General features: G+C 43.6%; 3 long non-coding RNA genes across 3 annotated transcripts in view; 2 read left to right on the forward strand and 1 right to left on the reverse strand.

The window, feature by feature from the left end:
• The window catches only part of LOC309532055, a 34,763-nt gene extending 27,240 nt beyond the window's left edge, over window positions 1-7,523 (forward strand). The window contains exons 4-5 of the long non-coding RNA XR_014219561.1: window positions 4,051-4,312; window positions 7,075-7,523. This is a non-coding gene — a long non-coding RNA (uncharacterized lncRNA). The remainder of the gene's footprint in view (window positions 1-4,050; window positions 4,313-7,074) is intronic.
• The window catches only part of LOC309532059, a 78,561-nt gene that overhangs the window by 55,373 nt on the left and 9,976 nt on the right, over window positions 1-13,212 (forward strand). The gene's annotated exons all lie outside the window — the stretch shown is intronic.
• Window positions 1-13,212, reverse strand: part of LOC309532073 — a 346,799-nt gene that overhangs the window by 33,493 nt on the left and 300,094 nt on the right. The window lies entirely within an intron of this gene.

Below are 13,212 nucleotides of genomic sequence, written 5' to 3' on the forward strand. Positions count from 1 at the left end.
AACCAATGTACCTCTCTGGTTGTGTGACTTCGCATTACCTTGGTTAACGACTCTCTGTTGTGCCTTTGTCTCTGACTCAGACACAGCTTCAATCTGTCCTTGGTCGTTTACAACAGCAACATATGCAAGGTTAGCAAACTCCTTTGAATACCTCTTGGGTGGTACACCCTTCGTTGCTCTCTCAGACCTTCGTAAGAGCTGCTGCTCTTCTCTGCTTTCTGGTTCAGCCTCTGGAGAACCAGTACTAAGCTTAATCAGTGGTTTCTCCTCCTCTTCTGAGGGTCTAGTCATTATTTGAGATTTCCTCTCAATGACTGTGACAACTGAGCTGTCTGAGCTATCAGTGTCATCATCATCAGTACCACTGAACTCAATAAGATCAAACTCATCATCATCATCAGAATCATCTGTGGAAAAAGTGGGAACAATCACTCTCTCTCGTTCAGGAGCACTCTCTAGAAATTTTGTGAGAATCACCTGACCAGATTCAGACAAAATTACTCTGTAGAGACCTTTTTCATAACCCACAAAGATGCCTCTGGCATTCTTTTCCCCACTTGGAGCTTCTGTTCTCACATGAGACCCGAAAACCTTAAAATAGGCAACAGAAGGTTTTCTATTAAACAGCTTCTCAAAAGGAGAACATCCCAACTCTGTTGAGACTTTCCTCAACCACACATGAAGATAGGACGCTAAAGATTCGGCCCAATAATCATGTGGTAAATGTGAATTTAGCAATTGCGCATGCATCCCCTTTTGCAATTCTTTGTTCACCCTAACACAGACACATTTCTTCCATGCTTCTTCGGAAGTAGCAAGTTTGTGTCTTATCCCTTTTCCATCCAGGAACCTCTGGAAATCCTGTAAAAGAAAAACTGGCTTGTCATCTGTGAAAAGACAATCAATGTTAGCATCATGCATACTTTTAACCTTGTCACAAAACTCCTGAAACTTTTCTAAAGTTTCCTGCGGTTTCTTCATCAAGTAAACCCAAGAATAATTAGTGTAACAATCAACACACACAAGGTAATATTTTGCACCGCCTCTAGATGGTTCTAAAGGACCAATCACATCAGCATACACCCGCTGGACACCTTCTTGGTGTTCACACTGGTCACACCTGCAAGAGAAATTTCGTTAGAATCAGAAGTATTACATTTCATGTAATCACTTTGATCAAAAGTCAACAAATGCAGTCCATCTTTCTCTTTGGCAGTAAGAAACAGTTCTCCATCTTTGTAGATCTTGCATCTTTTAGCATCATAGGTCAGTTTCAGTCCTTTCTTTGCAATCTGTGACACGCTCAGCAGATTAAATTTCAGTTCTGGAACCAGGTAAACATCGCTTATAGTCAAGTTCAGACTCTCAAGATACACAGTTCCAATTCCGGTCGCTTCTAGTTCTTGACCGTTGGCTTGTTTCACAGTTAAGCTTTGCTTCTTCAACGTCGAAAACAGTCCTCTGTGTGGGCAGAGATGCTTCGTGGCGCCGGTATCGATTATGAATGCGTTCCCAACATCTGGCGTGGTTCCTTTCGCCATCATAGCCTTTGCAGGTTTCACCTGGCACTTGGTACGGCTTTTGCTTGACGCCTCAGGCTTTGTAGAGCTGTTCTTGGCTCCTTTTGACTGTCGCGGCTTCTTACAGTTTCGCTGTAGATGCCCAGTCTGTCCACAATTATAGCATCGGACGGCACTCAATGCTATGGCATGCTCTCCAGTAGCATCAGCAGTGGGGAGATTTGAACTCTGTTCTTGCCTCCCTCTGTCTTTCACTTCCAGTGCAGCAAGTCTGTCGTGTTCGTTCAGGACGACGGCACACACTCTTTCTGCGGTTAGCTGCTGAGCAGGTAGCGAACCAAGCTGACTGGCAACAACCTTGTAAGTCCGGTTCAGGCTGTTTATCATCATGAAGCAAAACACTTCCTCCTGTAGACGGAAATTGCGTTCCACCATCTGTTGACGCAGATACTTCATCTCTGTCAGGTGCGCTTGAACATCTCCATCAGGCGCTAATCTCAGATTGGTCAACTTCTCAAAATACAGCAACGCTGAAGAACCAGCATCTCTCTGATGCGTTGTACGCAGCGTGTTCCAAACCTCTTGCGCAAATTCCAAATGCTGTATATGCACAAGCTGCTCATCTGAGACACACAGAATTATAGCAGTCCTAGCCTTCACATTCTGTGACTCCCAAGCACGCGTTGGTGCTGCTGGGATGGGATTCTCAATCACCCCAAACAGTCTCTGATTCTGCAGCAGGGCCTTCATCTTTACAGACCAAGATGAATAATTGTCATTGGTCAGGAGGGGTGGAGAAGGCAAGCCTCCCCCCTTCTTAGCATCCATTTTGAGTCCTTGCATTGACTCTAAAACACAAGCCTCTAAAATCCAATAGCTGGCTTGTTTACACTCTTGACACCTGGCAACTCTGACACTGGCTGCGTTGGAAAGTCCCTTCCAGCAGTTCGTGAGGACCTAGTCATAACAAACTTTGTTTTCGCCTCTCTGAAGCATAGTCTGACTGTCCAGCCCTCTCGAGTAACTTTCCATTTCTCCTCTCTGAGGCACAGCCTTCTGAAGGACGTTGCCTAGCAACAGCGCATTCCTTTCCTCGGACAGGAAACCACAAAAATGCCTGGTATGCAGGCCTCTTCTAAGTTGGAGCTGCTTTCCCACACTCGCTCTCCGTGAAGCAGAGAATGAATCAATCTGCATTCACACTTTTAAGCCCTTAAAAGTCTCATACCTTGAGCATCGGCTTGGCTGTCAGCTTCTTCTGGTCAGCTTTTGGCTGCAGAGAATCAGCCTCTCAAATCAGGCTTCCATGGAGCAGAGGAGGACAATTCACCAGCCTCTCATGCAGATGTCCGATGGACAGCAACCATCCGAAGGCTGCCACTGTTGGAATTCTGCCTGGGTCAGAGGAATGTGCCACAGCGTAGGCACCGGCAGATATTCCTGTCAACCTCCCCGCGTCTCCACTCTGCTGATAAGCAGGCGAGGTCCCGGCGATTCATCTCAGATGTGTGAGAGGAACACACCGTTTCCTTCTCTCCCCTTTGGTGTCCCCCAAGGAGGGGAAAGAAGCAGACAGAAAACTATTTACATCTTTTATTTCTGTCTCTCATATCAGTACAGAGAAACATGTCTGCACTCGACAACAGCAAGAAGAAACTCCACCCATGTACTTCCAGTACGGGTCATATGACACACACACTGAGCTAACATCCGGTGCTCAGTACAGAATGGACTGCCCCTTTGTTTCCATGGCAACAGTCACAAACATCCTGTCTGGCTTTCCAGCCACAAGCAGCTGACTGAGCTGCTGGAGCCTTTGCTTGCTGCAGCATTGGTGCTTTATGGTAACAGTGAGGCCCCTTAGGCAAGACAGACTCCCTCTCTCCTTTCCTACATGTCATTTTTAAATCCTATTCAAACGCTTGCTGTTGACACAGACTTATATCAATGCTGAAATGCAATGTAGAAAATCCAATCAGCGTTCGCTACTGGTGTGCCAGCCCTGTGCTTTCTGTTGCTGAGGGAAAAGTAGATCTTGAAAGACTGAAGACCCCCCTCGACTGGTGCTTTATTTCAACTGTGTTCTGCAACGTGTTCTTGGCACAATTTGAGTGCATTCATGGTGGATTTCTCTGCTCTCGTTTGTTCTGTGATGTTATCCTGATGCCACCATGTTACTGCTGTCGGGAGGGGATATAGCGCAACAAAAGCGGGACCAAAAATAAACCAGAATATTGGTGGTATAAAAAGCTAAGGGTTCTCAGTTATGGCAAATGCATTGGCTGCAAATGAAATAGTAGATCCACCCCAAAATGTTTGCAGGTTCAAGGAGTATTGAAATCAAGATCATGTGTGACCTCCCCAATAGCAATATGAGTGCAAATCATAATGAATGCACAGTAAAAAGGATGTGTGGAGAGAGATCTCTGTAAACTTACAGGTAAATCCAACTCCAGAATGTTTGAGAAGCACTGAGATAAGACATATATTTCATCCCCAGTTTTACATTGCTGTATTTGGTTTGTTTCAGCTGGGATCTTGCTGGCTGTTGAGCAAACAAGGAAATGCTGCACTTGCACCAAAAGAGAATATTCCCTTATCCAAACTGCTTTATCTTCAGCAATGCAAAATCAACAGGAAAAACAATGGCATTCTTTCTTCAGCTTGAATTATCGTGGGAGCATGGTAATGATTATCTACAGTGTAGATTTTACAGGATCAAGGACGTCCCCAATCAAATGCATGTTTACTCAGAAGCAACTTCTGTTGTATTCAGCGGGACTTACTTTCGTGTAAGTGCGCACACAATTGCACTGCAGATCATATAGAGAACATTTTTTATTCAGTAGAACAAATAGTTGTGGCTATAATATAGCTGTTCTATCAGATTTATAATGCCATAGACTCTCACATGTCTTTATGCAATATTTCCAAGAGTTCCACGCATCCCTTCTCTAGCTGAAGTCATGGTTGCAGAAACAAATCTCAGTTTATTGAGGTGGTGTTTGCTAGGGCTTTTGTTTTGTTTTGGTCTTATGCCTTTTGCTCACCACAATTTCCTTTAGAAAACAACGACAACATACCCCTCTGTCGCTTCTATCAGGATGCATCATAGATATAGGGAGACCAAAGGCTGCTGCTTCTTTTAAAGCAATGATGGCTTCAGACAAATCTGAAATCAGACCAATGGAGGCAGCTCATTGGTGGTGCCTGTAACCCCTGTTTTCTTCATTTGTACATGTTGCAATCAAACTGCAGGCAAGGCATGGGGTTTTGCAAGCACCAAGTTTCAGCTGATTGGCAGTGCTTGCAAATTATTGTTATCAGTGGCGTAGCATGGGGGGTGCAGGGGGGGCCGGCCGCACCAGGCGCAACATCGGGGGGGGGGGGCATGCCCGCACTCGCAGCTCTCTGCCCCTACCTGGCTCACTCACTCTCTCTCACTGCAGTGCTGGCTGTGCGAATCCGATCCGAGCCGCTGGGTTGCCGCCCACTGTGGAGGGCGTGGGTGCCAGGTGTGCGGTGCGGAGAGAGCGAGGGACTATCTGGGGTAGGGACAGTGCAGCGGCCGCCCAGTGCAGCGGCCGCCCAGCGCAGCGCTGAGCGCGGGAGAGAACCACACCAGACCAGACCAGGCAGCAGCAAGAAGAAGCTGGCAGTGGCGGCAGGTTAGGGGTTAGGGGGCGCAAATTACTTGCCTTGCCCCGGGTGCTGACAACCCACGCTACGCCGCTAATTGTTATCATTATTATTTATTAAATTTATATACCACCCTTTATCCGAGGATCACAGGGGGGCTGCAGTATAAAAGCACACAACAACAAACAAAACAATAACCCCTCTTTTGGCTGGTAGTCATAACTTTACCTGTCCATACCCAACATGGCTTGGAGAAAATGGACTTGCGAGCCAAATTAGTACCCCGGTAGTAGTGATATTATGAAACTTAAGTTTTCCAAAATCAACATAGCATTGTGACCTGGCATTTAGGGCAGTTTTGTAGCTTGCACCAAAATGCCTCCCACCCTTAGATATTAATGTGTATTTCTTCATTTCACCATCTGGTAAGGCAGCCCACTGTGTCTTCCCTCTGCCCAACACCTCCTGCTACCTTAATTCTGGAACCACGGCATGGCAACTCTAATTGGACTGGTTTGGGCTAACTAGCCTATTTTTTGGGTTGCAGACTTCTAGTCCTATGTTGCACTGCTTTTCATCCTGTTTACATACCTAATTACTGTGGATTAAAGGCAGAGTGGAAGATTGTCTCAATTAGCCATATTTCTCAAGCGAATGACAACATTAATGAATGTTCATCACATCATTAGATTCTTCATCACAGAAGGAGCTTAATATCAGCAAGCCACTCATTTGTGTCACTGCGTCTTTCTTCATCTGTTTGAAAGAAAATTGGAGACAGACATTCAAAACTGAATAGGGGGGAAATGTGAGCAACTATTTCCTACTGTGGCCAATAAGTATAGTTTAATTTCTGTACAAAGGATTATTCTGCATACATGATAAAGACTTGTGTACGTCTGCATGATGGGTATCATCCCCTCTCTGCTCAAAGGGATTTACTTTAAAGTAGATACAGTGGTACCTCGGGTTACATACACTTCAGGTTACATACGCTTCGGGTTACAGACTCTGCTAACCCAGAAATAGTACCATGGGTTAAGAACTTTGCTTCAGGATGAGAACAGAAATCGTGCAGCAGCGGCATGGCGGCAGTGGGAGGCCCCATTAGCTAAAGTGGTACCTCAAGTTAAGAACAGTTTCAGGTTAAGAACGAACCTCAGGAATGAATTAAGTATGTAACCAGAAGTACCACTGTATGCATAAGGTTGCATTGTACATTAGTAACATCAGATTTTAACAAAATGCTTAGAGGTCAACCTACCTTTTGAAGCAGAGTTTCCTGCTAGGATGAGTTTAATAATCTTGCAAGTGGATCAGTCTAGGAACATTCATTCAACCACAGCAAAGGTAATCAGCAGGGGTTTACTCCTATGCTATGAGATTTATTGATTTTTTAAAACATTGTACAGTGTACTGGTTGATTGTAAAAAAAAAAAAGAGTCAAACCTCTAAGTGGTCTATGGAAAAGAAAAATAAAACACTAGCATTATCAACAAAAGACTCAAAAACAGGTATTTAAAAAGATAATTAAAATGAAAAATGGGCTTAAGAGACATGTGTTTTTATCTCAACTTCTCCATGACTGGATAGGCCTGCCTAAAGAATAATGTTTTAAGCAGGTGTCAAAAAGTGAGGCTGTCTGATGTCACTAGGCAGGGAGATACAACGTTTAGGAGCTGCCACACTAAAAGATTGGCTTCTTGCAAGTGTGGAATGAGTACTCGGTGGCATCTGCCAGTCTGACAGATCAAAGCAGTTGAGTTGTCATGTATGGGTAAGGTGAGCCCGCAAGTAATATTAGACATGGATGAAAAGTTCAATTTTTTAATACAATTTAGATTCCTTGAACAGTTTAGGAAAACAACATGGAATTCAGCGTAACTACAAATTGTTGTGTGCTATTGATTTCCAGAGTGTAACAGGCTGCGACAGGCCTTGAAATAATGACACTTGTTATGGAAGATTGCCAGCATTTCAGTGAAATCAGATCGAGGATAAGAATTCTCATGGTGGGCATTCCTTTGTCACCATCTTTGACAAACTTGGTGCCTTTAAGATGTTTTCAACTGCGATGCCCATCTTCCCTGGGATGGGGCTGATGGAAGTTGGAGTCTAACCACACTTGTAGGACGCCCAGGTTGAGGAAAGCTGATCTGTTGGACTTGCACCTATGCAGGTGTTCAAAGAGTGCGCTCCCAATTCTGTCGTCAGAAGAAATTGGGCAAGGGCATTTTCATTGAAATTGGGCAGTGTTTCATGCAAGACAAGGGGTGAAGCCGCAGATGCTTCCCCCAAGACCCCGGAGGACATTGAACACAGTTTGTGCCAGCGGGTAAGGAGAAGAGAGAGAGGAGTGGCTAACAAATCCATCTGCATGTCTCTTCCCAGCAGCTTCCTACTGACCTTGCAACCCATGAATTTCCTCAGAACTGAGAAGGGCAGAGAAACACCCAATGTGGTTTACTGACATCCCCTTTCTCTCATGTGTTTTTTTCTTATTTTGCTTTGTTGCTGAGGTGGGCGTTTCTCACTGTGGGTGCTTGTGGGCAATGATTCATGCCACTCAGGGCGAGAGCCTAATAGATTGGAGGAAAGTAAGTTACCCAGGGTGTTCAGCTACTCAGAAACCACAGAGTGAGAGGCTGTTGGCTCAGAACAGGGGGAGAGAGTAGGTCACCATAAATGAAAAACAGGCTGGGAACTGTGGCTAATCTGGTTGCTTAATCTGTTTGAATGTTTTGTGTTTGTTTTTACGTAGACATTTGGTTGAATTGGAAAATTTAATTTTTGTTGTTGTGGTTTGGCTGGTTTACCTTCTGACAGAATTGTTAATTTGTTAGAATTGTTAGTTCTTAATACTTTATATATTACTATATATAAATATAACTCTTTTCTATCTAACTGTCTATCTAGTTAGTTTATCTAGTTAGTTTATTTTTGGAGTGCCGGTCATTGACCATAATAAAGAGATTGACTAAAGAGATTTAAAAAATCAAAACTCCTTAGTCGATCAATTGATCTCTTTATTATGGTCAATGACCGGTATTCAAAAAAGAATGATTAAAGAAATAGATAAAATATTAAGAAAGAAGGCAAAATAAGAGAACCATGACAATAAAATTCCTAGTAAGTATATTGTACTGTAGACTGCCAGGCATAGAGAATAAAATAATAACTTTGCTAAAAATGAGTTTTACACGCGGCAGCTCCATATAGAGCTACCCTGCCAGAGGTGGACACATTCTGATCTGAAAGATGTAAAGCATAAAATGAATCTGATCATCTGGGGGGTTTCCATAAAAAAGGGTTCACTATCTTATGTGTATCATGATAAAAGGAGCAATACATTAGAACATGAGTTTAGTACCAAGGCCAGTGCTTCTTTTCTGGGGGGGGGGCACAGGGGTACGCATACCCCTAAACATTTTGTGAATCTAAGTTTGGCCTCATTGAGGGGCAGTATTTCAATATGAGTGGGAAAATGAGAGTACCCCTAAACATTTTTTTTTAGATCAAAAGCACTGACCAAGGCATTTGAAGGACCACCTTTGTCGTCCTACCCGCCCACTGAGCTCTTCAGTGGAAGGCTTCTTAAATCTGCCCCCAGCATCTGAGATGGCTACAAGAGTGAGACAGAGACAGAGAGAGGATATTCTTGGGGGTGGCACCCCATTGTGGAATGCTCTCCTCTGAGAGGTTTGCCCGATGCCTTTGTGCTTCCCCAAACCCTTTAGAGAGCCAGTGTGGTGTAGTGGTTAAGAGCGGTGGACTCGTAATCTGGGGAACCGGGTTCGCGTCTCCGCTCCTCCACATGCAGCTGCTGGGTGACCTTGGGCCAGTCACACTTCTCTGAAGTCTCTCAGCCCCACTCACCTCACAGAGTGTTTGTTGTGGGGGAAGAAGGGGAAGGAGAATGTTAGCCGCTTTGAGACTCCTTAAAAGGGAGTGAAAGGCGGGATATCAAATCCAAACTCTAGATGCTATTTTAACCTTGCTGGCTGTTTTGAGCTGCTTTTGTCCACTTTTAGCTCATGGTGCTGTGTTTGTATCCACCTTTTACTTGTTTTATGATTACTTGCAAACAGCACTAGGAATATGATGCCAAAGGTGGTATAAAAAGGCCTACAAAATGCCTACAATGTCTTTCCGCCATTTTATAAAGGTGATATCTCCCAAGCGACAAAAGAGTTAACCACATTTACCATAGTAGGAGCAGATGCTGCAGAAAAGGTGAATCCTTTTATTAAAAATGAAATGGAATGAAATATCTCCATCAGTAAAAGCAGCTCTCTGAGTGCAACTGTGATGTGAAGTTCTCTACCTCCATTGAAACTGTTCAGAACCTTCTTGTTGAGTGCATCAGAGTGTATTTTTATAGCTCGCTTGTTTTTGCTCGACATCCATCAATATCCTTTCATGGAATCTGAACAGACTGGTTCATCCTGGTAGCACATATTTATCAGCTATGCAGTGTTACAGTCAAAATGTCGTGACTGAAAGATAATGAGTGTCCCCATTGACATAGCTATGTTTGCAGTGCCTCTGAAACCTTTTATACTCAGGGTTGACTTGAAAGGGAATGCAGAAAAAAGGGGGAAAGGTTGCTGTCAGATTTTCTCCAAGCTTCACTCACTCCCGTCACTAACCTGACATCTCAGTACCAGGGTGTCTGTTGTGCTACAGAGTGTGTAGGTTGACTCTGGTTTTTTTGGTAGAGCTTTCAGATGGATTCCAGCAGCTTTCAAGCAAAGGTTTTTTTTTTTTTTAAGCAATGGAACTCTGTTGTTGTTTTTTTGCTAAAATTATTTGTGGATAAAACCTGAGGACTGTCTGTGCATAACAAGATTTTGAAGAAAGGGTTTGGCAATGTCAGATACATGTTCGTTGAATCAAGCTTAGTGCAATTGTGATGTGGCAAATAAAGTGATATGCATGATCTGAAGATAGCTTATGATGACCCCCAATAACGCTTGCTCTGGCTAATACTTGATGAAACGGGTTGAACTTGATAACCCTTGGTGTCCACTCCTACTCTATACTTCTATGAAGTTGACTCTAAAAGCGCCGAACACATCACAAAATTATTAAACTTACAATTCTTGGAAATGTGCTCTTAGTCTAAAATACGGTGATTTTTGCAAGAGAAAGAAACATGCTCATTTGATGAGAAATGTTATACTGTCTACAGGGATGCTGACTGATCTTTTATCTGGTACACTGGCTCACCTTTGGAGACTTTCCTGATCATGCACAAAATGCTTTTTAACTCAAAAAATAAATAGAAATAAATTGCAGCAATCAAGTCAATCTCTAGATGACTGTAGAGAAATGATACATAATTCGACATTTATCAAAATGCTGCAAATGGTAGTGATGCCTGTAATCAGTTGGCCATAGCTTGTTAAGAACTAAGCATTCGGGTCAGTTACCAAGGAAGTCCATGAAGCACTTTTTAAGAACATAAGAAGAGCCTATTGGATCAGGCCAGTGGCCGATCTAGTCCAGCATCCTATTCTCACAGTGGCCAACCAGATGCCTGTAGGAAGCCCTTAAGCAAGAGCGCTCTCCTGTGGTTTCCTGCAACTGGCATTCAGAAGCATTTATATCTCCAACCATAGAGGCAGAGCTATCAATGGACTTCTCAGCCACTGCCAGCTGCGTCCTCCATGAAACCAATGGATCCCATAGACCACTTGGAAATTGCTGAGGGTCTTTGAAGATCACATAATCATTTTTCTGCATCTTGCAGCAATTGTAATGTTCACTGCTAGGTGCTGTATGATTGTTAACTGCCTTTTTACAGACACACTGAAAACCACCTGAAGAAACCTCATGGACCTACAGTTTGGGAACTTGTGCCACAAAGCCAGCAACAGTTTATGCTATCTGGCTTGATTAAGGAAGAGGCCAGGCTTTATTGCCAATCTTCACTGGGTTTTGTTATGAATATGAATGTTTGCATGAGACGTAAGCAAGATGAGGGTTGCTCTGTGCAACACAGTGGCAGGGTGAAATCTTCGTTCATGTTCTCATTGCCTTGACAGCATTGACTATAAATTGATCTCTGATTATGGTTGCCATGCAAGATAAGATCCAAAGAACTGGACCTTGCTGCAGGCTTATCCAGCCCAGTGTCTTCCATATGTTGTTGGACACCAGCTCTCATTGGTCATGACCATTGGCTTTGCTGAGTCCAACAAAATCCAGAGGACATCAATCTTTTGGAAGGCTTCCTTGCTGGGTGTATTCAACTTCAACAAGTCCAGATGCTAAGGGTGTAACAGTCATTTAGATCTGTGCCTGTTCGATTGGCTTTACTTCAATTTCATGTCAAACAATGTACACATACATATACAGTCGTACCTTGGTTTTCAAACAACTTAGTTCTCGAACATTTTGACTCCCGAACGCTGCAGACCCGGAAGTGAGTGTTCCAGTTTGCGAACTATTTTTGGAAGCCGAACATCTGACAGGGCTTCCCTGGCTTCTGATTGGCTGCAGGAGCCACACTTTGGTTTTCGAATGTTTTGGAAGTCAAACGGACTTCTGGAATGGATTCTGTTAGACTTGCAAGGTACGACTGTATAATGTATAAATGTCCAGCAACCCCCCCCCACTTGAAGCTATTTGCCTGTAACCTGGCAGGCTGAATCCACTCTGGAGGGGCTATTATGTTCCATAATTGCACTCACTTCTGTCAAAATGTTACAGCCCCTATTAGCAATAGCAAATAGAGGGGGGGGGAAAATAATAACCACCTTCCAAGAGGACTCTGTCTCAGATGGTCAGGCACAAAACTGCCGTTGGGTACCAGATGTTATGTACTGAAGTTCTCACCCTGGGCCAGCAGGGGGATACTGTAGATAGTTTTCACTCAGGTCCACATGCAAATAAGGGATTGAAAGTGATGTTCAGTGATTGGATAGTTACAGAAAGTGTTACAGTTGCATTGTAGTGGAGCTCTATACAAGCAGGCTGGCTGAACCCTTCAATTCAGTTCATTTCTGGCCTGTGAATAAACAAGAGCTGTTTGAAGAATCGCTGTGTCATCTGATATGTTCACCCACAACTTAACACTGGTGACGAGGATGGGATGGACATCAGAGCACAGCCAGATGCAGCCACCCTCTGAGCTGAGCTGAATCACTGAGCTGAAACACCGAGCGAAATCACTGAACAGAACCAATTCAGAGCTGACTGTTCTGACTAAAGCACTGTGTTTCATCCATCACCCTCCACATCGGAACCATGGCTTCACTGGTGTTTTCCAAAGTGCCAGACTGAGGTTTGAACATGGTTGGTGCACACCCCTGTTAAATATGTGCACACATTTAATGTACCTTACTCGGGGTGAGAGGGCAGGGGAATCTTCTAAAACAGCACACTCTTAAACTTTGTCTCCTATCTTTCAGTCCATATTAGTGTTAAGTGTAAAACTATACCAATGATTCAGGAGAGCAAGGCAGCAGCCTCATCATCCCAGGAATATTGCCGCTTTTTCTAGAGAAGGCTCCAGGGAAATGTCACCCGAAGGAGTTTTATCCTGCTACATTACTTTTCTCTGCGTCTCCGAACTAGGCATTTGGTAGGATTCGTTTTGTCTGAGAAACTAAGTACGTTTTAAGAGACAGTCCCCGGAGGCAGAGTTTTTCAACTTAGGCCAAGCGTGCTTCTTATTTGCAGTGCTTATATGAGCCCCTAGAGAGAATGAAGACATGCGCATCTGCCACTGTAAGTGGAATGTTATCGGGGGAAAGCAAAGCAGTCACAAAAAGTACCCTGTGAATAATATATTGCAGTAGAAAAATAGCAGAAGAGAAGAAAGCAATAAACACTGGAAAAATACAAGCAGTCTGCATTCAGCTTAAGTTCATGACTGCAATGGGGAACATGATGCAAAACTTAACAGACGACTCCTAATTAACCTTCGAGGTCCATTGGGGTATTTTTAGCATTAAAATATTTGTCCATGGGAAGTCTGGGCTGCTCCATGTAATGTTTAGTGCTTGTGGTAGACTCATTGTAATTCTTCTATTCATACAATAATTTT

Source organism: Podarcis vaucheri, assembly GCF_965113315.1.
Source record: "Podarcis vaucheri genome assembly, chromosome: 5".
In the NCBI taxonomy this organism is placed as follows: Eukaryota; Metazoa; Chordata; class Lepidosauria; order Squamata; family Lacertidae; genus Podarcis; species Podarcis vaucheri.